Source organism: Nelumbo nucifera, chromosome 1 (genome assembly GCF_055504915.1).
Source record: "Nelumbo nucifera cultivar China Antique chromosome 1, China Antique-T2T, whole genome shotgun sequence".
Classification (NCBI taxonomy): domain Eukaryota; kingdom Viridiplantae; phylum Streptophyta; class Magnoliopsida; order Proteales; family Nelumbonaceae; genus Nelumbo; species Nelumbo nucifera.
Genome location: NC_142649.1, coordinates 74,963,021 through 74,990,799, shown reverse-complemented (window position 1 = coordinate 74,990,799; position 27,779 = coordinate 74,963,021). Strand labels below are relative to the sequence as shown.

Sequence of the window (27,779 nt, the reverse complement as noted above, 5' to 3'; positions counted from 1 at the left end):
TTTTCACAAATTGCGTCCTTTATTACCCAATGGAAAAAAAGGTGGTTTAATAGGCCACATTTGTCCAGTGTCCAGTGATCTTGTGAATTATCTACTATTTTCTTCAGAACTTCAATGGCAGAATGCCGTAAACACTAAACAGAGAGCATACGGAAGTAAAATTCCTTTTCACATAGGGACCAACCTACATGGATGGTGTAACAAATGTCTATCCAGCATGGACCATGTGACATCCCACATGGTCCCATTCTCTGTGAATTCCTACTTCAAACAAGAACTACATATCAAGCTCTCTCAAACATAAACCTACAATCTTTGAATCCCAAAGCTACTGCCACTCTTTTACTTTTTTTTTGTCAAGCCCAAAGGCTAAAATCTTGTCACTCCCAAAGAAGGTTATGTCTACTCAACATGGACAATGAATACTCTCAAGATTCATTTTACAACAGCGGATACATGTGGTTTCTACCCCAAGTCATGGACTCAAATACTCTCAAGATTCATTACCTGAGAGTGATCCACAAAGAGGTTCACCTGAAAATGCAGGCCATGGACAATGAATATTTAGAATAACAATATAAAGGCGCATAGATAACGCTGTTATAGGAAAGAAAATACCAAATAAGAAAGAATAGCACCCTTGGTCCATATTGTTGGATAAACCACTCAGAGGTCTTTGAGTTGCATGCTTCAGTCATGGTCTTCTCAAGTCATTGGCAACCAATGATCTTCACAACAAAGTCTGTAAAGAGCAAATCAGGATATCAGCATCAATCATAAACATGTCTGATCCAGCTTCCAGCATCTTTCAGCCCTTCTGATCAGCAACTCAACATCTTCAACAATTTCTGTTAAAACAAAACAATGGTGACACCAGTAAATTAAGTTATAGCTTTTGGATATCTGAGGCCAACTATATTGTGAAACAAAGAGCACTTTCTTCAATGTGTTTATTGAGGCTGAAGTATCCATTATACAGTTTACTAAAATAGCATACATGCAGAATAAACAAAAAGATAAATATTGCTAAAGAAAGGACTCATAGTAAAAAGTGTTGAGAAAAATTTGAGGAAATAAAAAATGCTAAATTCAGTAACCAGTCCAGTCACTTGTTGCCTTAGCTTTTCTAAATCAAAGCTTTACAAAATGCTTTGATTTTCTACCATCTGACAGCTTAATTTTCCAATTATCTATTCAGTGATCCCTATATCACACATTCGGTTGTGATTTGAGAATGTTGAAGCCAAAATCTAAATAGCATATGGGTTTATGACAGAAATAACTCTTTTCAATTTTACCTATGTCAGTTGTCAATTAATTGTTATTTCTTTTTTCTGTTTTCAACTCAACTCAACAAAGACTTGCCTAACCATTTGGGTTCAGCTACATGAATCCTTTTCCACCATCTTTCCTTTGTCCTTCCCCTTGCTCTTTTAGGACCTTTCTTTTAAAAATCACGTCTTCACGTTGTGCAGTTAGAGGTCTGTAGGCCAAACCATTTTAATCAATTTTTTTTTCATCTTATAACCTGTTGGGCAACTCTTCTTCCTAGATGTGCCTGTTTCTACTTGGTGTTCAGTAGCACTGGACAAACCACCTATCTATGAAAAACTGCTGCTCAAAGATCGGCTATTCATTAGATTGTCTTCTAAAGACCACCTTTTAATGCTGAGAAAACATCTGACTTGTTCAGGGGTGATCTCACCTCTTCATTTGGTTAGAGGTGATTAAATACCCTGCATGAGAATAGGAAATGACTTCAGTTGTCCCATTCAATCAAAACCCCAAATCGATCCCTTCACACTCCTCCATTGGCAAACAGGAACCACTCTCCTCCATGGATGACTAACAATGAACACCAGCTCCAGCTCCCTCCTCCATCTCTGCCTCTGAGCTCTGGCATCATCTGCAAGATGCATCCATCCTATCTATCTCTTCTGTCATCTTCCTTTTTCAGTTCATTCAATGTTACCAATGGATTGACTAGTCATCATAAAAATTGCATCACTAACTAGTTGTAGCGGTGGTTTGGGATCGAATCTCACCTGCACCTGGGTTCGGGATGGTATACCCCCGTTGTGTAGCTCTTCAAACATTAAAAAAATTAAAAAAAAATAAAAAAAAAAACTAATTAATTGGGACTCATGATGCAGTCATCTAGGGCATCCACGCATCAATTAGATCAAGTAGGCAGGCTAAATAATGACTAGTCAGCCTAATTGACCTAGTCAAGCTCATGATTATTGGAAGGTTATATTTTTCTTGTTTCTATCGCTATTATTTAAAATAATATCATATGTGCTTTTTTGCTATATTGTTATATGCACACAGTTACAGTCCTAAACGTTAAAGGGATTGGCTTGATGCATTCCAATAGTCTCAAGACTTTGCTGTATTGGTCAAGCACATAACAAATGTTATCAAAGCCTACCACTACGTCTCGCGTTCGAATCATAGAGAGTGCTACCTTAGAGGACTACCTAGAGTAGAGAGAGTTGTCAAAGAGAGGGCTACCTGGAGCAACAATCTTAAGGCTTCTTGGTACTGGTCAAATACGTAGCACACACTAAGCATTAGTCATGGCATATGGTCGGGTGATGCTAGATAAAAACAATCACAAGTTAAAAGAATAATAATAATAATAATAATAATAATAATAATAATAAAGTTCTAGTTCTTCCAATTTATTGGTATGGAATTTCCATAAACAAGGGGACCACATCAAATAATCAAAGTTGCATTCTTTTTTTTCTTTTTTTTTTTTTGATAGAAACCGAGAGGGGGTTAGGAGGGTATCACGTTCCCACAAATTAGACATACAAATACAAGCTAAATTCCATGGAAGATCATTGAGATTGAGACTTACTATATCTTGTTCGGAAGAAAAGGCTTGATTGGCGAGCCAATCCGCCGCTTGATTAGTTTCTCGATACATGTGATTGTAGACCAAATCTTCATTTGCTTGATTCTTCAAATCCAAACATTCTTCAATGATATTTCGTAGATTCTAGGGGGGTCGATGAGTCGCTTCAAACAAGAAATCATGATCAAAGAGTCGCCTTCAATGATAATGGGATATTTGGGAAATTCACTACCAAGTTGTGGGCCTCCCACACGGCCCAAGCTTCCGCCATGTGTTAGACAGTGTATGCCCTTAGCTCCAATCAGATTGATGTACTTATTCTCATTTATTGTAAAATGAATAATGTGCATAATTGATTCGTGTTATTATGATATGTTTCTATGTAATACCCTTAAAGTAGACACTTATGAGACTCATGTTAGTTTAGAATCTTCATATCCGTTGGATAGATCTAGGGAGATTTATCCTACCAAGGCTGACACTGATGTGCCACCAAGTTGGTTGGGGTGGCTTGTCTCAACTGCCAGGGTGAGACCTGAGGTACATGCAGTGTGGGTTTTCTTGAAACCCTAAACCGGACCAAACTGGAATGTCACACCTGACCCCTAGACTCGATTATGGTATTGCACTAGGTGTCGGATTGGGCTGTCTTTGATATGCCAATCAGTGAGATTCTTTACCGAGTCAAAACCTAGGCATGTTGGGGCAGTCCGAGAATTCTCCTGAGTGGATAATCATAGTGATAGGATCAACCCCTTTGTCAGACAAAGTGAATGATCAGGGAAATGGACTCTCTAATGGAAACCTAAACTGTCGGTAGTGGATTTCAAATGTGTTTGAAATTTGTTTTTGCAAAATATATTTATATAAAGATATACTTATATATTATGGTTTCAAATTGTTTTGCAAAAGGTTTTAATTTCAGCGATCCATGTGAGTAGAGAGTGCAGCACTATACCTTGCAGCCGAGGGAGAGGTCCTCTCTTGTCGGGTAGTGTTTGATCATTATGGGCTGAGAGGTTAAGTGTAAGGCCATTAAAGGTAATACCTAATGGGATAATCTTGCATCTGCCCACAGTCCTTGGGTTTTTACAAAATGGCTCGACCCAATGACCATTTAGTGTAAATTCTAGGCCCATTAAGAGTCCATGTTGACGGACTCAAATGTTCGCTGTGATTTATAGTGAATTCGGCCAGGCCGTGTAACAAAGGATAGGGTGAACCCATGTGGTTGATGTGTAGATCAATTCTAGGGTCCCATGCCATACAAATAGAACCAAACTAGCCAACACTTAATGGGTTAAGTACGGAACATGACTTAATGGGCCTAAAGCCCATTTCGAACTGGGTTTAAATCCTTTAATTAAATTGGGCTAATTTTGGATTTATAATCTGACTGGGATTAGCAGTTGGATAAGATAGGTCTTATCAACTTGAGAGTTCAAATCTAAATACAAGATTTAGATTAGGAAATCTCATTCCTAATCAGATTAGGAAGCTAATCCTAAATGGATTATAAATAGGGGGCAAAATCCACAAAGAGAACACACTCCTCTCTGTAGTCTCTTCTCTCCCTCAGTTCTTGGCGCCATCCCAATTCGATCTCCACTTGCTAGAGCATCAAGAAGTGTTCTTGATATTGTTTTTTGGTGAAGAAACAATTAAAAGTCGTGCTTACATCACCCTATTCGATTCTTGGTGAAGAATCCCGGGTTATTACTGAATAACCATTCCTATAGATCCTGCCTCAACATTCGTTGTGTCATTTTCAGTGGAGAAGGATTTGGTGCCCTCTTTGGGCGTGAACACCTACGTTGGTAATTCCTTTTAATTCCGTATCAGGTATTTCCTTCTCCCTTCCTTTGGTTTCAGATCTGGTCTAGTTTTGCTTCAAGAATGATCATTGAAAATACAACTTTCTAAAATAAGGAATGTGATTCCCAAATGGGAGAGAAAAAATTTTTTGAAATTTCGCCCAACCTTCCTGCAAGGTTCGGCCATCCATATGAGGGATCTCTCATCCCTTCACCATGTTGATTGTCGAAAAACCTAAGTGGTAAGCCTTGTAATCTACCACCTCACCCATGAAATTCCTAGCTATGGCTGCAACTGAGCACATCCCATTGCTTAGCTGGGACACGTCAAAATTTATTTTGATAGTACCAATTTTTGGAGTTTGCCACACAACATATTTACACACCTTATGGGAATCAACACCCTTAGGCTTCATATTGGTTTCATAATATTCCATAAAGGCCAAAAAAGCTCTTTCAATCACCACTTGAATAGGGGTTGACACATTATTAAAAGATTTTTTTCTATTTTTCCAAATATACCATAATAAGAATGCACACTTTTCTCTTTCATTGTTTCCTCCACTTGAATTTTTCTTGCCAATTTTCAGCCACCATTCCTCCAAGGACAAGCTAATGCTTGTAGGACCCTCCAAAATGGGATTCATTGCATCCCAAATTTGATTAACAACTATACAATTCTTAAAAATATGATCCATATCCTCGTTATCTCCACAAAAATTACATTTTCTATCCACACTTAAACCACTATTTTGCATGAGCATTTTTGTTGGGAGTCTTTTATTAAGGAGATAGAGAAAAGTTTTCAATTTTGGGGGACAATTTACCTTTAAAATAATTGAGTTCCACTTTGAGTTCAAATCTTCATGAAGAGACAAGCTACATTTTAATTTATATGTAGACTTAATTGAGAATTTCTCGTTATAGCTAAGTCTCGTTATGGGGATAAAGATTGATTTTATTTTCCCCCAAATATTCACAGGAACCAAACTACAAATTTTATTTTCTATCCACATACCCCTATTCTGATCAATAACCTCACTAAGTAGGAGGTTATCATTTTCAATCCTATCGGGTGGAATAATTTGGTCCAAAGAGGCATCGCCAACCCATATATCTCTCCCCTTAAAGATACTTCTCCAAGCCCATGATATACATTTCCTTTCCTTAACATTCCAAAACTCCTCTTTCTGAAGATACTTTGCTTTAATAATTTTAACCCAAAGGTTATCACTGTTTATTAATATTTCCCAACCCAACTTTTCTAAGTTAGCCTCATTAACCCATTGAAGGTTTTTTAGCCCCAAACCACCCCAACATTTTGGGGTATACACCTTGTTCTAACCAATCAAATGAACTAGTTTTTTTTCACTAGAATTTGTCCATAAGAAGTTCCTTTGGCTTTTATCAAATTCATCTATGATATTTTGGAGAAGCTTGAAATAGCTCATCAGGAATTACAGCATTGTATTCGTTGTAGTATTCAGAAGGGTCATTCTACCTGCCAAGGATAAAGTGTTTTTTTTTTTTCAACTTTCTAGTTTGTTATTTACCCTTTCCTTGAAATTCAAGAATGTGTTCTTCGAAACTCTACTATTTATTATGGGGGCTCCCAAATAAATATCATACTTTGCTTGGATTGGGATTCTCAAAATTTTTGCTAAATTTTTTGGAATCTTATTGGTGTATTTTTCGAAAATGGAGCATAGATTTTGAAATGTTTGGGCACTGGCCAGAAGCCATAGCAAATTTATTGAGAATGTCTTTTATTTCCAAACATCATGTAATTGAGGTCTCAGTGAAAATCAAGCAGTCATCTGCAAACTGTAAAATTGGTATTTTTGGACTTCCTTTGGCAACCTTACAACCAATTGGGTTATTCTTACCTAGAGATTCTTTTTCAAGCTTCTTTGCTAATGCTTCAGCGCAAAGAACAAAAATATAGGGGGATAGAGGATCGCTCTGTCTGATCCCTCTAGAAGGGGTAAATTCCTTAAAGGGGCTTCCATTTATTAAAATTTGATATGATACCTTCTTTATACATTCCATAACCCAGCTAATCCATTTCTCATGAAATCCAAATTTCCTCAAGACTTTCTCAATGAATTCCCATTCTAATCTATCATATGCTTTTTCCATGTCAATTTTGCAGGCAAACATATTAGTTTTTTCTTTCTTCTTTCTCATTGTATGTAACACTTCATGAGCAATAAGAATGTTGTCATTTATCTGCCTGTTTGGCACAAAGGCACTTTGGTAGGGAGATATAATATTATCTAAAAAAGGTTTAATTCTATTAATAAGGATTTTTAAAATAATTTTGTAGATGACATTGCATAAACTTATGGACCAACAATTATTTACATTTTCTGGGTTCCCATTTTTTGGGATGAGGGTTATAAATGTTTTGTTCAATATTCGACACAATTTCCCAAAATGGAAGAAAGACCTTACAGCTTTACAAATGAAATCTTTTGTGATATCCCAAAAGTTTTTGAAAAATAGGGCATTAAGACCATTCAGACCAGGAGCTTTAAGGTCTTTGATTGATTTAAGAGCCTCAACAATTTTTTCATCAGTGACCTCCCTAATAATTGATTTGTTTTGATCCTCAGTTATACATGTATTGATCTCCTTAATAAACTCCTCAATTCCTCTTGTTCCTTCTGTTTGAAATCTCTGCTTAAATTTCTCATAAAAGACACATGATATCCCCTCTTGATCTTCTATTCTTTCCCCCTCATCATTTTTAATAATAGTAATTTTATTTCTAGATTTTGTTATGGTCGCTGAAGTGTGGAAAAATTTAATATTTTTATCCCCAAGCTTAACCCACTCGAAGCATCCAAGATTTGTTTGAAATTAATTCAGTTATGCTAACATGAACAAGTCTGTCATTAGAAAACATTATATAGAGGTTACATAATTTTTTTTCCCATAAGATCCAAAGACCCCCAACAAAACCGACATAATCAACAAGAAAAAAATTCCAAACTTCAAAGATTTCACTATCTTTCTTGCATGAACTAGGTTGACTCTAGTTTCCATCAAAAAAATAACACCAAACTTATGAATGCGTTTCATATCTAAAATTTGTCTTTGGAGCCGCGGTCTGCCTGCACCCCTGATGTTCCAGGTAAGTAGTTTAATTGTTCACCTTGGTACTGTTTGGACCCATATTGTCCCGTCCAAGAAGATCACGAACATTCTCATAATCTTCCCCATGTTGGTTCTTCTTAATCTTCATTTCTTCATTTGGTTCCATAGTCTCATTTTGGAGTGGCTCCATCCAATCTTCCTCCATATCGTCCTCCTCTTCATCATCTCCTTCCCCAATTTCTTCATTCCCTAAGTCTTCCTCCTTGTCATCTAGCCAATTTTTATTCTGGTTACCTTCTTTCATTTCCTAAAAATCAACATCATAAACATTAACATTTTCTTTGTCCTTCATTAAAACTTTCATTTTACAAAGAAAATTATTTGTCTCAATACAATTTGTCCCTTTGATATCTTTTTGTACCTTTTTTTTAACCCATCATTTTTGTTGAATATTTGTGACAGGTTCAATGGTGGCATGCCTAGAATTTATGAATTTGGTCTTAGCAACTCCATTAGTATAGTCCAAACGTAGTTCCGATTGGGGAATTTTCACTTGATTTCGAAAAATTCGCTTATTGATCCAAGACTTTTCCCTGTTGCGTTCTTGGGACACCAGCTCTCATATTACTTGGAACTTTTTTATGGAAGTTAATCTTTTTCCTACGGTTGACAATAACCCACCCATCCTGATTATTGACATTTTGCTTGGCTTTTGGACATTCATAGGCTTTGTGACCTCGCCAACCACAATTGATACAAAGGTCAAAAAAGTTTTCATAGAATACATTGATACTATTCCGTTCTTCCTCTGAAGTGAGGGGGATTTCAAGAATGAAAGGTTTGGTGAGGTTCACTCTCACGCAAATCCTTAGATACAATGTACGTGACATTTCGATGGTATCATCAAGTTTTAACACTTCCCCTACATTCTGAAGAATAACCTCCAAGTCGTCTCTTGACCAACACTCTATAGGTAATCCAGGCAGTCTTACCCAGATATCAACTGACTCAAGTTTAGCTTTCAATGGATTGAAACCAGGTTTCCAAGGAACTAAAACTAAGTACTTACCATTCACCATCCAGGGGCCGTTCTTTAGAACTTTGTCATAGTCACGCTGCGAAGAGAAAATTATGAGAAAAAAGTCATTACCGATCATTTGAATGTCAGTTTTGTTGTCCACTTGCCAGTCTCTTGCTTTGTCAAGGAATGCCTTGAGAGGTTCCAAATCCCCTAGGATCTTTGCATATAGACTTAAAGCCCATCTCTCTTCAAAGATTGTTGCATTCTTTGAAAACAAAGATTGTTGTTCTTCATTTCAACATATTTGGCTTTTCTTGTTCTGTTTACAAAAAACTAAACTAAATACTCTATATCATCTTCTCATATACATCCTCCTTTTTTCTCTCCAAAGTCTGAAATAAAAGTTACCACTTCTCTTAAAAAATTGAAAGAAAAACTCTATATCATCTTTTTATCGCATTATTTGTAGTTTATTTTGATTTATATTGCATCACCATCTAACGGTGCTCATGGTTCGGTTAACCGAACTGTGGGCTTATTTTTGAAACCGAACTGGTACTACCGATTTTTGGAAAATCAATAACCAAAGCCGACCGGTTAACCATTTGACCGGTTCAGTTATAAATAATATAGAATATGTTTATATATTACAAATATATATTTATATATAATGCATATATATTAATTTATAATATATGTGAAAAATATATAATATACATATAATCTATACTACTTTAAAAAGTACGAATAGCCTCAAGAATATTTCCGTAATTTTGTGATGGCAAAATTTAACCCTCTATATTTAAATTTATCGATAAAAAATGAGGGCAAATAGGGTAATTAGTTATTGATATTAAATGAGTTAAAAAGAATTAATTTTAAGATATTCAATGCATTAATTCAATTATTTATCATTAAATCCAACATCTAAGGTATTGATTTGCATTCACCTTCATTGAATCATATATTTAAGGCTTCTTTGTTTCTTCTCTTCATTAAATTCTATAATTAAATACATACATAATAAATTAATAATTTTAATAACATAAAAACTTATACTTTTGAAATCTATGTCAAAAAAATAGTGTTTTCATCTAGGTGGTGGTATGAAATTAAACCATTTGGATCAAATGGGCCAATCCATGTTGTCACAATTAAATAATAAAATTCAAAAATATATAAAATACAAAAAATATATAAATTAATAAAACCGGGAGTGTTTTTAACATCATATATTTGACATATTAAACAATAACAAGTATGATAAACAATGTTTTAAAAACCGACCCAGAGGCCGACCTGCTTTTGCCTTCGGGTCATAGGTTACCATCTCGACTGTCAAGGTCAACGAGTCAAACAGCTCTATGTCAACACTATGTGTGTGTGTGTGTGTGTGTGTGTAAAAATACATATTTTATCAATAAATAGTATAATTATGTTATACATATAACATAGTTTTGTTTTACATATATTACATATAATATATGTATTATGTTGCATTTATTTATGTTTTTAATTCTATTTTAAATTTTTTATTTATAAAAAAATATTAAAAATTACAATTTGGGGCCAAAAGGGGTTTTTTTCGTGAAAATAGCAAGGCAAGGCACATAATGCCCTTGGGACATATAGATCTTAAAAAATTATTTAAAATACAAAAAAAAAGATAACCCCAATCGAACATCGGAGTGCAAAGTTATGACTTCCAAAAGTTTGCACATCATTAAGTGCGCAACCTGCGACTTGATTACTAGGTCAAACGGGTCAATGGTTGAACCACCCAAGTTTGACGATTTCTAACCAAAAGGGGGAGTTTCGACATAACCAAAACTAGAATCAAAGACAAGTAACGATTTCAACGGTTCAATCGGCCAGGTCAACAACAAGTTGAAAACATTGATGATAAATAAGAAATGTTTTTATTAATGATGGAAATGAAATGTAAAATTTAAAACCAATTGGAAGTAAAACTATTTTCCTATTATCTCTCATTAAATCTCATATCTAATGTATATTCTCTTATTAAATCCTATATTTAAGATATATTTTTCTCATCATTAAATTGTACTAATTAAATACACAACATTAATTTTAATAATATAAAAATAAATATTTTGAAAAATAATTTGAAAACAAAACCATTTTCTTCCCTCTCGTTGGTGGGTAAGCAATTCAACCATTTAGGGTCAAATCCGTTAATAAATAATGCCATAATTAAATAATAAAAAATAAAATAAATAATATTGTATATTCATTATACTGAACAAAACTAAGTATGAAATGCAAGAAGTATTTTTGTAAATGTTGAAAATGGAATACCAAAATTAAAATCAACCTAAAAATGAAATGATGTCATAGTCAAATAATAAAATTTTTAAAAATAAAAATACAAAGAATCACAAAAATAAATATTATAGATAAGATATAATGTTATATATTTATAAAAAAATAAAATATTAGATATATATAATATTATACATTCATTATATTGAATAAGAATCAATTTTATACATAAAACATAATTTTATCAATAATGGAAACATAGTACAAAATTTAATATCAACCTAGAAATCAAACTATTTTTCTTTTTGGGTCGTGGGTTAGTGGTTTGGGTCAAATGGATTAATCGATGATATAATAGTTAAATAATAAATATTTAAAAAATAATAAAAAGTACAAGTAATCAAAAGAATATATAAAAATTTAATATTAATTATGTCAAACAAAAATTAAGTGTGATAAGTAAAAATTGTGTATAGAATCTAGATGAAATATATAATTTAAAATTGATCCGAAAGCAAAGCTGATGAAGGGAAATTTGGCCCGACCTCGCAATCGCCCGACACGTGGCGAAGGCAAGCAGCTCGGGACAGTAGAGCGCCCGAAGCGAACATCGGAAGCAAGTCCAAGCTCACTACCGAGCCCGAACTCCAGACCGCTGTACTGAGTCCGAGCTCCCTGTTAAGAGCGAGCTCCCTAAGTAAGAACCCGAGCTCCCTAAGTCCGAGCTCCCTACTAGGAGCCCGAGCTCCCTGTTAAGAGCGAGCTCCCTGTTAAGGGTCCGAGCTCCCTAAGTAAGAACCCGAGCTCCCTAAAGTCCGAGCTCCCTATTAAGAGCAAGCTCCCTACTGGGAGTCCGAGCTCCCTATTAAGAGCAAGCTCCCTACTGAGAACCTGAGCTCCCTGCAAGGAGCACGAACTATATTGGGCCCCAAGCCTCACAAAGCTGACCCGAACTGGCCCATGGCAGCTCGGAACACTCCAAACCGAACTCAAGACACCTCACTCGCCACTCCAACACTTCGCTTCCGAAACACCAGGCTGACCAAACGTACCCGACACCAAGGACGTCCATATCCAAGGGCGACGCACCTGACTGATTTGGGATCTGACGCCTGACAGCCGCATTTCAAACGGCTTCCTGCTACCGCCACCTGCAACCGTCGTCACTAGCCGCAGAGATGGCTCCGACAAAAGGAACAGTGGCGGTTCTGTCCGGCCAGAGGAAATGACATCCGAACTGGCAGGAGTTCAAAAGTAATCATGCCCGATCTGACGGAAGCCTGGAAGCGAGTGCGCGAGGTGGTTATAAAAGGCTCCTACCCCCAGGAATGAGGTATGCTAACTTTTGCGCTCTGGTTTATCTTACCTTTGAAGGATTCTAACTTGAGCTTCGGAGCCCTTACGCCGGGTTCTCCCCGGAGCTTCTCTTCTCCTTCCGTTTCAGCCATGTTACTCAGTTCAGAGGCAAGATCATTGACAGCTAAGACCGGCCAGATTGTGCATCATCAATTGGCGCCGTCTGTGGGAACGCTTCAAAAGGCCTCCCTCCAAAACTTTCATACCCTTTTCTTCTTCTTTGAAAAACTCAATACTCATGGCCTCATCCAGCAACGCCGGACGCGACACAGAGACAAACACCACTGGGGAACAGCCCCAAGTTCCCGTGGTGTGCGTTGGGCAGTTCACCATCCCCCTCTCGGTGGATGGAATCCCCAATCTGACTACGCCACAAGCAGTGGCGCCTGTAAGCCTACCTGCCGCAAACATCCCCTTTCCTCTCCGCATCGAAACTACCCTCACTGAACCAACCGCCGTCCCCCTGGCAGCCAACCAAAATCGGTTGGACGACCTAATGCAATGCATGCGGGCAAGGCAAGCCCAGATGCAACAGTTCCTGCAACACCAGCTTCATCAGCACCAAGTGTTGCACAACCTCGCCCAGTACCACTATCAACAGCAGTTCCCCCAACTGACACCGAACCAACCACTACTTCCACCTCGCCACCCTGCCCCGAAGTCAGTCAAGGCCTCTCCGCAGGATGGGCGCCTCCACCAAGGAAAGGCCTCTAGGCCCCAGAATCCCCCAAACAACCAGGCCTCGTCCCCAGGCTGGAGAGAAAGAAAAGTCATCCCCGCCTCGTGGCTCGCAGGCGTATCGAGAACCTCGCCCGCGAGATCGGCACCTCGGGGCTCCAAACCAGAGTCCCCACTGGTGGAAAACCGATTCGGCGCACTGGCGGCAATAGACTACCAGCACTCCAGGCCCATCGAGCTCGGCAACACGGAGGCCAGCAACGCTAGTACAAGGCTCACTCAGCAGCGAAGGCGTCGTCGAGGTCGACGAACCGCCACCAGCGTCCTTGTCAAAGCTCAGAGGCAAAGGCGAGACGAGCTCGGACGAGGTAGGAGTTGCCCCGATTCTCTCAGTTCCTTCCCCCCTCGCATCAGAACTCCTGGCAGTCCCCTTGCCCAAGGATTTCAAGCTCCCGCCCCTAGACAAGTATGACGGGTCCTTCGACCCCAACGACCACGTGGACGCTTTCCAGTCCCAAATGCACCTCGCCAGAGCCAGCGAATCATGCATGTGCGTGGCTTTCACCACCACCCTCAAGGGGGTAGCTCGCACTTGGTACAGGAACCTGGCCCCCGGATCGATAAAGTGTTGGGCTCAGTTCGTGCAGGTCTTAACTGCACACTTTGTCACCAGCAAACGGTGCCCCAGAGCAGAGGAAAGCATCTTCGGGGTAGTCCAAAGGGAAGGAGAACCCATACGGGGCTACATCAAACGATTCAACGAGGCATGCTTACAGATACCGCGGTTAGACCCCGCGGTGCAGCTCGCCGCAGCAAAAAGAGGGGTGACGCACAAGGAATTCAAGTGGCACATGGTAGCTAACCAGCCCGCGACCGTGGCCGAGTTCCTCAAGCTCGTGGACAAGTTCATGAGGACTGAGGAGGAAATCAACCAAAGAACTGATGATGGAAACAAGAAAAGAAAGAGGGACGGCGAGCCCTCTAGCTCAACCGACCGAAAAAACCCGGCCCGGGACCCGAAACTAAACCAGTCGTTCCGAGCTCCCCTGCCAGTTCGGACGGATTACACGCCACTGAACACGAGGCGGACCGAGATCTTAATGACGATTAAGGATGCCCCGTACGTGAAATGGCCACCTCGCCTAAAGGGAAATCCGAACGAAAGAAACAAGAATCTGTATTGTAGTTTCCATAGGGACCACGGTCACAGTACCAAGCAGTGCAATAACCTCCGAGATGAAATAGAGGGGCTCATCCGTCGCGGATACTTAAGGAACTTTGTACAGCACAACAATAATAGCAATAAAGCAGATCGGCCAAGCGAGCACGAAAAAGACGCCCCCGAGACTAGCAGCAGGCCTGCCGAACCGATGCAGCAACAGCCTCCGGTAGAGAGGCCAATTTGGGGAACCATCCATGTAATTGTGGGAGGTTCGGTAGTAGCGGGGTGCACATCAGCGGTGGCCCGGACTTCAGTTCGTGAAGCAGTCCTCGAGGAGCGGAACACTCTGAAAAGACCAAAGACCGTAGAGCCAATTCTCTTCACAGAAGACGACGCGCGAGGAGTTCGCTACCCTCACGATGACACGCTTGTCATTAAACTAAGGATCAGCGACTTCGAGGTTAGGTGCGTGCTCGTAGATTCAGGCAGCTCGGCGGACATCCTCTTCAAATCGGCGTTTGATCAGCTACAGCTGCCAAGAGCGAACTAAAACCTACAAGCACTCCCCTGGTGGGCTTCAGTGGGGAGGAAGTCAGGCCCCTTGGAAAAATAACGGTGCCCGTGGAAGTCGGCACGTGGCCTTGTGCGGTCAGACTCAACCACGACTTCCTGGTGGTCGCGACCCCCTCCCCATACAATGCCATAATAGGGCGGCCAATCACGCATATCCTACGGGCGGTGGTCTCCACCTACTATTTGGCCATGAAGTTCCCTACGGACTTCGGTGTGGGGGTAGTGCGGGGCGACCAGCTCGAGTCCCGCAAGTGCTACGTTGCCACCCTGAAGGGTAAGTCCAAGCCAGCCAGTGACCTCGATCTGGAGCGGCCCACGGAGCAAGGCGAAGAAGGAGCCTCGCCCATAGAAGAAACAGTCGCGATCCTGACCTCGCCTACGGACCCAGCTCGCGCAGTCCAGATTGGTGCTTCTGTCAAAGAACCCCTACGGGCCGAACTGGTAAGTTTTTTACTCCAAAATTTAGATATTTTTGCATGGTCCGTGGCCGATATGCCCAGTATTGACCCTGGTCTTATAACTCACAAACTTAACACTGACCCTTTAGTCAGACCCGTTAGACAGAAGAAACGGAACTTAGCCCCAGAGCGCTGGAAAGCGGTCGACGAGGAAGTCGAGAAGCTCCTCGCGGCAGACTTCATAAGGAAAGTCCATTACCCGAGCTAGGTGGCCAACCCTGTGCTGGTAAAAAAGGCGAACGGCAAGTGGCACATGTGCGTCGACTACACAGACCTAAACCGAGCTTGCCCGAAAGACTGCTTCCCCCTCCCTAGGATCGACCGCCTAGTGGACGCGACCTCGGGACATGAATTGCTAAGCTTCCTGGATGCCTACTCAGGCTTCAACCAAATCCGGATGGACCAATCCGACGAGGAAAAAACCAGCTTCATAACCGAGTTCGGTCTATATTGTTACACGGTCATGCCCTTCGGGTTAAAAAACGTCGGGGCGACCTTTTAAAGACTTGTAAATAGGCTGTTTCGGCCCCTGATCGGCAAAAAGATAGAGTGCTATGTAGACGACATGGTCGTCAAAACACAGTTTTCACAAGAATTAATATAAGACTTAGATTCTGTCTTCCAAATCCTGCGTCAGTATAACATGAAATTGAACCCCAACAAGTGTGTCTTTGGCGTCACCTCGGGCAAATTCCTGGGCTACATTGTCAATCGACGCGGTATCGAGGCCAACCTGGACAAAATAAAAGTCATCCTAGATATGAGACCACCTCAGAAAATAAAAGAAGTCCAGAGGCTAAACGGCCGCATAGCCGCTCTAAGCCGCTTCATGTCCAAATCGGCAGATCGTTGCCTACCCTTCTTCAAAGCAATCAAAGTTAAAGGGTTCGAATGGACCCAAGACTGTCAGCTCGCATTTGACGAGCTAAAAGGCTACCTCGCTAGTGTGCCAACCTTGGCTAGGCCCGAGGAAGGCGAAGTCTTAGAACTGTACCTCTCGGCTAGCGACGAGGTGGTCAGTTCGGTACTAGTAAAGGAAGCAGACCGGGTCCAACGACCCATATATTATGTTAGTAAAATCTTGCAGGGAGCAGAGACAAGGTACCCGCAGATAGAAAAGCTAGCATATGCACTGGTGGTAGCAGCACAGAAACTCCGCCCGTACTTCCAGGCTCACACCGTCATCGTCCTGACCAACAAACCTCTAAGACAAGTTTTACTCAAACCCGAGGTTTCCGGCCGGCTGACGAAGTGGGCCATCGAACTCAGCGAGTATGATCTCCAGTACAAGCCAAGAACTGCCATAAAGGCCCAAGCCTTGGCAGATTTTATAGCAGAATGCACGTTTAGCCTCGAAGCCCCCGAGTCGGTCGAGCCCGAGATCCCCAGTTCGGGCGAACTCGGAGCTCCCAAGCCAAACGAGTCCGAACCCCGTGAATTAGCAGCCAGTGTGGCATCCCTCCTAGTTAGACCAAGCGCGAACTGGGATGAGGAGCCCTGGATCCTTCACGTAGATGGCTCCTCGAACCAACAAGGCAGCGGGGCTGGAATAGTGCTACGCGGCCCGAGCGGAACAAAATTGGAATACGCACTACGCTTTGAGTTCGCGGCGTCCAACAACGAGGCGGAATATGAGGCACTGATAGCCGGGCTAAACCTAGAGCACAAGGTCGGAGCAAAGCACATGGTTATCTGCAGTGATTCCCAGCTCATGGTCAACCAAGTTACAGGCGAGTACGAAGCACGCGAGCTCACTATGATTGCGTACTTGGCAAAAGTAAAGGAAGCTCTGCTCAACTTCCAGTCACACTTCATCAAGCAAATCCCGAGGTTAGAGAACGCTGAGGCCGACGCCCTGTCCCGACTGGCTAGCACGAGCCACAACGCCAGGAGAACTGTGTACGTAGAGGACTTACCTCGGCCCAGCATTCTCGGTGGGGCAGAAGAGGTCACTCCCGTCACCGAAGCAGAGCCGAGCTGGATTGACCCACTCGCGAGCTTCCTGTTCGACGGAACCCTCCCCGCGGACCGCAACGCAGCCAAGAGGGTTCAGCGCCAGGCAGCCAAATACGTCATGATAGACGAACGGTTGTACCGACGATCCTACACGCTCCCCTATCTGCGATGCTTGCGCCCAGCCGAAGCCGAGCTGGTACTCCGCGACATCCATGAAGGCTTGTGCGGCGGACACCTGGGGGGCAGAGCCCTCGCCCAAAAAGCACTTCGACAACAATACTACTGGCCAACGATGAAGACTGAGGCAATCGAGCTCGTCAGAAAATGCGACAAGTGTCAGAAGCACGCCAGCATCCACCATCAGCCCGCTGCCGACCTCAAATACCTCACCAGCCCATGGTCCTTCGCCCAATGGGGGATCGACCTCCTGGGGCCATTCCCACAAGCGACAGGCGGGAGAAAATTCCTAGTGGTGGTAGTAGATTATTTCACAAAGTGGATAGAAGCCGAACCCCTGGCAATTGTTACAGTCCGAAACATACAAAACTTTTTTTGGAAGAACATTGTATGTCGCTTCGGGCTACCTCGGGTACTGATCTCCGACAACGGCAAACAGTTCGAAGATATCAAGTTCCAAGAATGGTGCCGAAGTATGGGAATTAGTCAGAACTTCACATCGGTCGCACACCCACAGGCAAATGGCCAAACAGAAGTAATGAACAGAGCCATCCTCCACGGACTGAAAGCGCGATTGGACCGAGCCAAAGGTTTGTGGGCAGATGAACTACCAAGTGTTCTATGGGTACACCGAACCACGGAAAAAACCGCCACAGGTGAGACCCCCTTTAACCTCACCTACGGCACCGAAGCAGTGATCCCGGCGGAAATCGAAGTGCCTACGTTGCGACTAGAAGCGTACGACGAACAGACAAATGAGGGCGAGTTACGCACCAACCTCGACCTACTGGACGAAGTGAGAGACCTCGCGCACATCCGAACTACGGCCTACCAACAAAAGGTAGCTCGGTACTACAACATGCGAGTAAAAAAGAGGAACTTCCGTGTCGGTGACCTGGTTCTCCGTAAGGTCATGGTGCCCGAACCCGGCGTAGGGAAACTTGGACCAAATTGGGAAGGACCCTACAGAGTAATGAAAACACTCGGTGGGGGAGCATACGAGCTCGGAACCCTAGAAGGAAAACAAGTACCCCGAGCATGGAACGTTGTCAACTTAAGAAGGTACTACCTATAGACCACCAAGGCCAATACCCCGAAGCCATTTCATGTCAGAAAACAAACTGAAGGATCGAAATGGTCAGTTCGGCAAAAAACATAGCTCGAAGACAGGACAACCAGTACATGAACAAAAAGCCATTTCACTTCAGAATAGATGTGTACATTCAAAAAAAAATGTACATTTTATTTCACAAGCCAGGGGCTACTTCATCGTTATCAGAAGCCACTTCGACAACGCCCGAAGGACCTGCCTCCCCCTCGGAGTCCGGTTCGGCATCCGCAGCATTAGCCATCTCTTGAGTGATGCGCGAAGTGGATATGGCGCTGGTATCGAGGTCGGGATACGTATTCCGGATCATCCACCGGCTTAGCTTGAAACCCCTCCTGTAGGAGTCCACCATCAGATCATCGAAATCCGGCGAAGCAATGTGATCACTGACAGCTTTCTTCTTCGCGTCCTCGATGCCTTAAGAGAAGATCTGAGTCCTCTCCCGGATATCCTCCTGAAGATACTCGACCTGGTGCTCCAGGTCCAGCTTTATTTCCGCCATACGTTTCACCACCACTCCCATGGCCTCGGCATCCCTCTGAGACCTCGCCTGCCTAGACTGCGCGAGGCGAGCAGCAGCCTCAGCAGCACGAGCATTCTCCTCGGTAGTTCGAGCAGCCTCCTCGGCTGCTCGCGCCTGCCTCGAGCATCTCTCCACCTGGTTCGCCAAGGCGTGAATGGAAGAGTTCACCTATCAAAGGAAAACGGGATCAAAGGAACGAATAGAAGAATAAAAGCCAAACTCTAAAGAAGGGAGCACTTACCACCATGGCATGAGTAACAGCACGACAGGCCACTTGGTGCAAAGGGAGCTCGGTCCACGCCGCAACTTCCTTGGGAAACATCGCCTCCTTGCTCCGTTGAAGAGCGTGAACAGGCGACAACACGCTCCTGAAGTCCCCCGGGGCCTCCGAGCCCGACGGCCCAGCTCGCGTATGGGCAGACTCGGAGTAGGCGGGAGCCCCCGTGTGTGTGGTTTCGGCATAAGGAGCCCCCGCCGGCTCCTGCATAAGAGGAACCATCTCGGGCTCCTCTGCCGGATAGTCCGGCACCTCGGGCTCCGCACCTTGGGATGGCTCGGCGCGAGCTCGCTTAGCCACCCATTTTCTCCTCTTCATGCCCTGGAACAAGTGCCCACCTCGGGTCCCTCGGGAGTCCATCGTACCTGCGAAAAGGAGTTCGGCATCAGTAAGACGTAAAAGAAGAGCAAGACAGGATCACTAGGGAAAGAACCTACCCGAACTCAGGCCTGCAGCAATAAGCTTGGCCTCCGTCAGATACCATTGACAATCCAGCCCAAGCCGCACCCATTGCCGAAGGCCCTTTGCCGTCTCCTTATCAAGTGTGATGCCGGAATCGGGAGCGGCCATCCCCCAGCCGGTCTGAAACGGCCACCCCAGTGCACTTCGCACCCCGAAATAGTCCCGCTTCCACGCCGGGACCTTATTGGGGAGTCCGTGTAAGAGCTTGAAGCCCGGGCGAGGAGACAGGTAGTATGCCCGCCTACGCCTAGGAAGGGGACCCGCTTGTTTTTTCAGCATTAAAATAGAGGAGAAAATCTCCAGATCCAAAGGAAAGTTCTCGTCACAAAATAAGGAGATCGTCCCCACTAAATTTCTAATAGAGTTCGGGTGAAGCTGGCCGACCGTCACACCGAAATGGTTTAGAACCTCGATGAGAAGAGGATGAAAGGGCAGTCGCAGCCCCGCAGCAAGCTGTTCCTGGAAAATCACGATCTCATTAAGACCATGTTCCCAAGGGAAGCTGCCCGTAGGGATGAAGTAACCGTGCTCCCCGGGCAAGTCATAGTAGTCTATGAGGGATTGAAGTTCCTCAGGCGTCATAGTCGAAGGGCCGAACTGATCTACAACCCGGCCACGACGGGAGGTGGACGCCGACCTACCCGAAGCACCTCGGGCTGTAGGCCCGACCCCTTCCTCAGGACCTACATCGGGCTCACTCGAACTACCGGGGGACGCATACTGGTTCGTAGAACCTACATCAGACCCGCTTGAACAGTCTGAACCCTCCAAACTAGACATCGGGAAACGGAACGGGATTCCAAAAGCACTCATCCGGGAAGAAGACTGAAGCAGACCACGAAAGCTCGAACAAGCAAGGAACCTGGGACACGAGCTGAAAAGCCTGGACGCGAGCTGAAACTTAGGCGCGAGCTCAAGATGTACAACAGTAGCAAGGACGCCCCCCCCCCCCCGTGCGCTATTTATATCCACAGCGGCCGGAAAGCGACGGCCCAGATCGAAGCCAATCCAACGGCCCACAGCCGTGGTAAACCGCACGTCTTCCAAAACCAATCAACGCACGTCTCTCCGAAACCAACGAGGCGTCGCGCACGTCTTGTCAGAGGACAGGTGTCGGACGCATCTTCCCGAAACTGACGGGGTGTCGGCGCACGTCTCCTCGCAATAAAAGCATCTGCAGCGCAACTCCCGAACAACTGCTGCCACAACTCCCAAACGCGTGCCCTTTTTTGAAAATCAAATTAGATCGAGCGCCCTCAGCACGGACCAAAACCCTCCTGCTACCTTACGAACTCCCCGCGCCAAGACAGGACCGTTGTCGCAGGGAGTGGGGGGCAATTGATGAAGGGAAATTTGGCTCGACCTCACAATCGCCCAACATGTGGCGAAGGCAAGCAGCTCGGGACAGTAGAGCGCCCGAAGCGAACATCGGAAGCAAGTCCAAGCTCACTACTGAGCCCGAACTCCAGACCGCTGTACTGAGTCCGAGCTCCCTGTTAAGGGTCCGAGCTCCCTAAGTAAGAACCCGAGCTCCCTAAGTCCGAGCTCCCTACTAGGATCTCGAGCTCCCTGTTAAGAGCGAGCTCCCTGTTAAGGGTCCGAGCTCCCTAAGTAAGAACCCGAGTTCCCTAAAGTCTGAGCTCCCTATTAAGAGCAATCTCCCTACTGGGAGTCCGAGCTCCCTATTAAGAGCAAGCTCCCTACTGAGAACCTGAGCTCCCTGCAAGGAGCACGAACTATACTGGGCCCCAAGCCTCACAAAGCTGACCCGAGCTGGCCCATGGCAGCTCGGAACACTCCAAACCGAACTCAAGACACCTCGCTCGCCACTCCAACACTTCGCTTCCGAAACACCAGGCTGACCAAACGTACCCGACACCAAGGACGTCCGTATCCAAGGGCGACGCACCTGACTGAATTGGGATCTGACGCCTGACAGTCGCATTTCAAACGGCTTCCTGCTACCGCCACCTGCAGCCGTCGTCACTAGCCGTAGAGACGGCTCCGACGAAAGGAACAGTGGCGGTTCTGTCCGGCCAGAGGAAATGACATCCGAACTGGTAGGAGTTCAGAAGTAATCATGCCCGATCTGACGGAAGCCTGGAAGCGAGTGTGCGAGGTGGTTATAAAAGGCTCCTACCCCCCAGGAACGAGGTATGCTAACTTTTGCGCTCTGGTTTATCTTGCCTTTGAAGGATTCTAACTTGAGCTTCGGAGCCCTTACGCCGGGTTCTCCCCGGAGCTTCTCTTCTCCTTCCGTTTCAGGTCCCTGTTACTTAGTTCAGAGGCAAGATCATTGACAGCTAAGACCGGCCAGATTGTGCATCATCAAAAGCTATTTTCTTATTTAAATGGTGGGTCAATGATCTAACTTTTCAAAGAATTCATGATGTCATAATTGAATAATAAATATTTAAAAAATATAGAACACAAAAGATAAAAAAGTATAGAGTTTTGTCAAAGACAATTTGAAACATTTCTAATGTTATATAATCATCATATTAAATAAAAATAATTATTAAAAAATAATTTATTTTTGTTTAAGACAGAAATGGAATACAAAATTTAGTAGTAGTAGTAGTAGTAGTAGTAGTCTACTACTATGATATATCCTAACTATGATATATCTAAAATTTAAGTAATTAATATGAAAAAATTTATATGTGCAACACACGTGCTTAATTACTAGTATATAGAAATATATGTATACCGGTTGGTTCGGTTAACCACCAATTTTTTATATTGGTTAACCAAAACCAAACTCGTACCTTCAGTTTTTTAAAAATATCAAACCGATTGGTTCAATTAACCAAATTTTTCAGTTCAGTCTCATCGGTTTGTTTTTTTTTTCCTTTTTCTTCCTTACCCCTATCAGTATCATAAATTTAGAACATATACATTTTGTGGTTGAGTGGTCAACACCTACGCACTGACTAGTCATTGCATCACCTTGGGAGGCCAAAACAATTGATCATCACCCCCTACTAGACCTGTTCATGGGCTGGGTCGGGCCGGGCTTTTACTCTCCATTAACAGAAATATGTTAGGCCCGAGCCCGAGCCCGGCCCGACCAACGGGCCTACAACTTGGGCCCGAGCCCAGTCCTAATAAAAAGCCCGAAACCCGACCTAATAAAAAAAATTAGAAATTTTCCCTATTCAATAATCAATATAAATCAGAATTTATTTATATTAAAAAATATATAAATTCAAAATTTATTTATATTAAAAAAAGAATATAAAGAAGGGAAAGAGGATGTGGAGAAGAAGAATTCGATTGGAAAAAGAATGAAAGGAGGTGAAAAAAAGAGGGGTATTCAACTAGGGTTTTTAGGTTTACTTATAGGTCGGGCCGGGCCGAGCTCGGGCCGGGCTATTTTGGCAAATCCCGAGCCCAGCTCGAATTTATTGCGGACCGGGCTTTTTGGCCCGAGATTAAGCCCACGGGCCTATATACCTGTTCAAACCCATCCGGGGGTCGGGCCGGGCCGGGCTGGCCCGTCGGGCCACCCGGCCCATGAACAAGTCTACCCCCTACATTGACAACACTAAATTAATTAATATGAGGTGTGTTTCAAGTTATGCTTGAATGAGAGTTTGTGCCTGTATTCTAATACTACATGTGAATCCATTCTGGATATGTTTATGGTTGTTGAATGAGATATTTTTCTATTAATATTCTGATTTTGGGGTTTTTTGCTCTATTCATTTCAAAGATCCGCATTGCTTGTTCTTTTTTGTGATATCTGCTTGTGAATCTCAACTAAGAATACCTTCTGCTAGGGTTTTTTGTCTTTATATTATTTATTGTAGTTATCTTCCCATGGTATTTTGATGCATTTTATGTGATGATAGGGTTGTTTCTTTTTGTTGTTTTTGCCCTATCCTCTTGTACATCCCTCCTTTCTTTTTGAATGAAACTACCTTTAAAAAAAATTGCGTATGAAGAATACAGTGCTTATTCGTCCTTATTTAAGGAGGGTGTGCCCCTATTAGTTTTTTTTTTTTTTTTTTTTAATTTCCTTACACCTTTACATTATTTTTTCTATCAATAAAACATTTTCAGTTACTAATCAAAATAAAAGATAAGTGGCAACTTTAATTAAAATTGATTTCATAAGTTACCACGTAGAAACTTAAGCCCCGTAGGCTCTATCTCTACAACCAGAAACTGGGATGTTAGAATCGTTGAATTCCACTGCAAATTGAGGTTTGGCTTTCAGGTCACCACTTTTTATCAAATGTATAAATCTTAAAAGAGCTTCTTTAGGAAGTGCAAGTGAGCCCACAAAGCTCAATAAAGTCAAACCCCAAATCCTTGCATTCCTGTGAATACGTTTCGGCTGTATTTGGTTTGAAGGGAAAAGTAGGGAAAGGAAGGGAAATGTAAGGAAACCTTTACAAATCTCGCATAGGTTTTCTTATATTTCCCTTCCTTTCCCTACCTTTTCCTTTAAACCAATCATAGCCTTAAGGAAAAGTAGACTTCCTTCTGTATTATTAGGAAGTAGAGGGACACAAGTTCCATTCTTTACATACCTGTACATATTGTTTGAAAGCAGACAGTCATCTGTGAAAAAAATGTTCAACAATCTCCAGTACTCGTGTATACATTGTGTTTGTGAACCATGTTAGCTACTTTGATTAATTTTTTTGGCATCAAACTTTGTGAGCCTCCATAAAACTTCAAGCAACCAATAATAAACTCTACCATAGATTCAAAAATATCCTCCTGCACTAAACATAAAATGAGTTCATGCTACCAGGATCATCAAACAACCGAACAAAAAAAACAAGAAAGGAAAGATAGTTGAGCAATATGTAGTGGGTGTCTAGGAGAGCTCAAATAACCAATTTAAGAGATTAAATAACATATGCAAAGAGGAGAAATAAAATTCTCGGACGAAAAGAGACAAGAGTTGAACGACCACTGGAGAAAGGAAGAGACTTGAAGAACAATTTTGCTCATAAGAGTATAAAATTTCTCCGTGATTTCGTACCTCCGAAGCTTCTCGATCTGTCGATCTTCGGCCTCGTAGAAACTCTTCCATAGATACGCAGACATTTTCCACGAAGGAGATGAAATTCGAGCCAGAGGTCGATAGAGATGGCCTTTGCTTCTCCTTCTTACAAAAGATCTAAACTTTCTGCCATGATTTTCTTTCGATTGTTTTCATCGAACAACAAACCTTTCGAATCGAAGCTTTGGGCTAGTTTTCGAAGGGCATGTGTCCCAGAGATACGAGTTTAGATATGGGAAATTTCACTTTTAATACCTGAAATTTGGGGTAGTGTCATGTTAATACCCAAACTTTCAAACGTGTCAATGTAATATTCAAACTTTCAAAGACTGTCAAGTTTGTCCAAAACTGTTAAAAAATATTCTTTCATCTATCATCTAATTTTCTTTTGATTTATTTCAGTGACTTTGCAGTTGCAATTATTGGATCCCATATCGTCATCAATTATTGGATCTCATATCGTCATCGCCAGTGGCACCTCCAAATTTGATGACGAGAGAGAGCATTTTTATTTTTTAAAAAATAAAAGGAACTTGATTCTCTTGTTTACAAAAGAAGAAGATAATAAAAAAAAGAAGCCATCAAATTATAGATCATTTCTGATTGTGCATGATCTAGAAGCTCCTAACTGGAAGATGACTTGGACCTTAGTTGCATGAAGAGCTGGACCATGCTGCAAGATAGAGGATCAGAGACCCGAGGTGCCTAACCCGGCGAGGTCACTCTGATGCTCAAGTCAATATCGTATTATGGTTGCGAGCTGAAAACTTGAATGCTAGAATGCTAATAAGCAAGTAATTGCGCGTACCTAAGTATTGGGGATTGATGCCCTTATATAGCTGGGATACTGTAGGTCTCTCGAAACATTCCCGGAATCTTTGGCCCATGACGTTGGGATCCATTCTGCTTTGGTAGGAGAGTAACGCATCAATAAATGAGGTTTATCGTTTCCCTCCGATTCGGATGGGGAGAAGATAAGGCCTATGGTTACGCAACGTGATCCTAGGAAGTTCGGAGATAACTGGCAACCTTGTAGGTTCGGCTATGTGACACCTTGGCGTGTGTGGGTACTGAGGTGCTCTGGTTCCGAAGTGACCAAGCTCTCGAGTTCTTGCAATCTGCTATCGTGGCACAACACATTGATCTGTCGTCTGGCTGGTAGGCCGCATCCACGTGTCCCTTACTCATTAGGGCGGGCCATATCACCCCTTATCAATCGTCCCCCACTCCTTGTGCCAGGGATCCCAACCCAGTATGGGGAGTTCATGGTGAGCCTAGGTGGATTTGGCATGACTTTCAGGTGGTTTGGAAGGGGACTCTTTGATCGGACCTATCTGACCCATTTGGCTCGACTAGGGAATACCCAAATCACGTACCGGGTACGCGCGGACGTCACACCATTTATAAACTTCTCGGACGTCAAAACATGCGCTTAACCGATTTCGATCTCGGGTGGTGTGCAGTCAGTTTTCATGGGAGCCATCGGATCATGTAGATCTCGATCATTGAGCTCCGGTCATGGTGACTATAAATAAGGCCCAGAGGGACCCATTTTTCTCGCCACATATTTCGTGCTCGAGTTTGTTAAGGCCATGCTTCAGTTATTCCAATTCGGTATCAGTTGCCTTTGTACCCGAGGTCTTTTTGCTTCCTTCGGTCTTCTTGGTGAGTTCGTCTCTCCTCGTTTCCATTTCCTATTGTATTCTTCCTCTTAGTTTAATATGTCTAGTATTAGTTTGGGTAGCCTTTTTGATGAGAGCGGAGAGTTCGTCGAGGCCAAGGTGGCCACCTCGGCGTAAGCCACAGAGTCTCACCCTACCGAGGTGGATACCTCAGTACGGGGTACGAACTCCAACCCGTCTGAGGCAGACTCACATCGGCAAGAGCACAAGGTCTCCGGCAAGGGGACCTCTACTTCGCATCGGGCTTAGGGATCAAACAGATTTGGCCCTTCTACGATGACAGTTGATAGGCTTTTGTCCCTAATAGCTCGGCACAGGCTACCTGATAGTCTTGTATACAGTATTCCCTTAGGTAGTTTTTCTTGGGATCACAATCATGACGAGATAGTGGTGTTCGAGGAGCAGCTCGTAGCTGGTCTACGATTCCCACTTCACCCTTTCATCATTGAGGTCGTCAAGTTTTTTGACATTGCCATAGATCAGCTCCATCCCAACTCAATTCATAACATTGTAGGTACCATCTCCCTTTTCCACGACTATAACCGACCTTTGAACCTCGACATCTTTTCTTTGATCTGCTCCATTAAAAAGAATTCCGCCAGTGTTCTCCCCAAGCACAGGCGAAGTTATTACATGTCTCCCCGTCCTGGCTACAAAATCTTGCACGACCTCTCAAACAAAGTCTCGGCCTGGAAGAGGAGCTACTTCATAGTTCGTAACACTGCGAGTGGCCGTTTCCAACTCACTGGAGGCCTGCTATTCAGGACCCCGACATCAGGTTGGACAAATAGACATAGGAGGAGGTCCGATCTTGGGCAAAGCTCGGGTTGAAGTTCGAGAACTTCATTACCGAAGAGAAGCTCATACAAGCCGGGCTGAGTCCTGGTAGGTTGCTATCATGATTGCCGTACTTGCTTTCTTCTTAATCGCTTATCTTGATGTTGTGATTTAACCTGTTTGTTACTTTTTGCAGGAGCCATGGCTAATATCCCCATTGTCGAGCTCTTCAGAAATATGAAGAAGGGGAATAAGAGGAGGACCTCCAAGAAGGCCCGTCTCCATGAGGCCGACACCACTCGAGTGCCGATACTATCAATCCATATCTCCCTCTGATTGCCGAGCACCCTCTGGTTATTGACTTGGTTGAGGAAGACCAAGGTAGGGGTTCTCCATCTCACCTACCCGAGGAGGCCCCGATGTCCGAGCCCCAACCCAAACAGGCGGCAACTCCTTTGAAAGATGACACATCCCAGGAAGCTCGGAGCAT

The 27,779-nt window shown here is 43.3% G+C and overlaps 1 pseudogene; it reads right to left on the bottom strand.

Annotated features, from left to right (window-relative positions):
- Positions 1-483: 483 nt before the first annotated feature.
- LOC148803444 (protein HEAT-STRESS-ASSOCIATED 32-like) lies at positions 484-25,030 on the bottom strand (annotated as a pseudogene).
- Between the last annotated feature and the right edge of the window lie 2,749 nt (positions 25,031-27,779).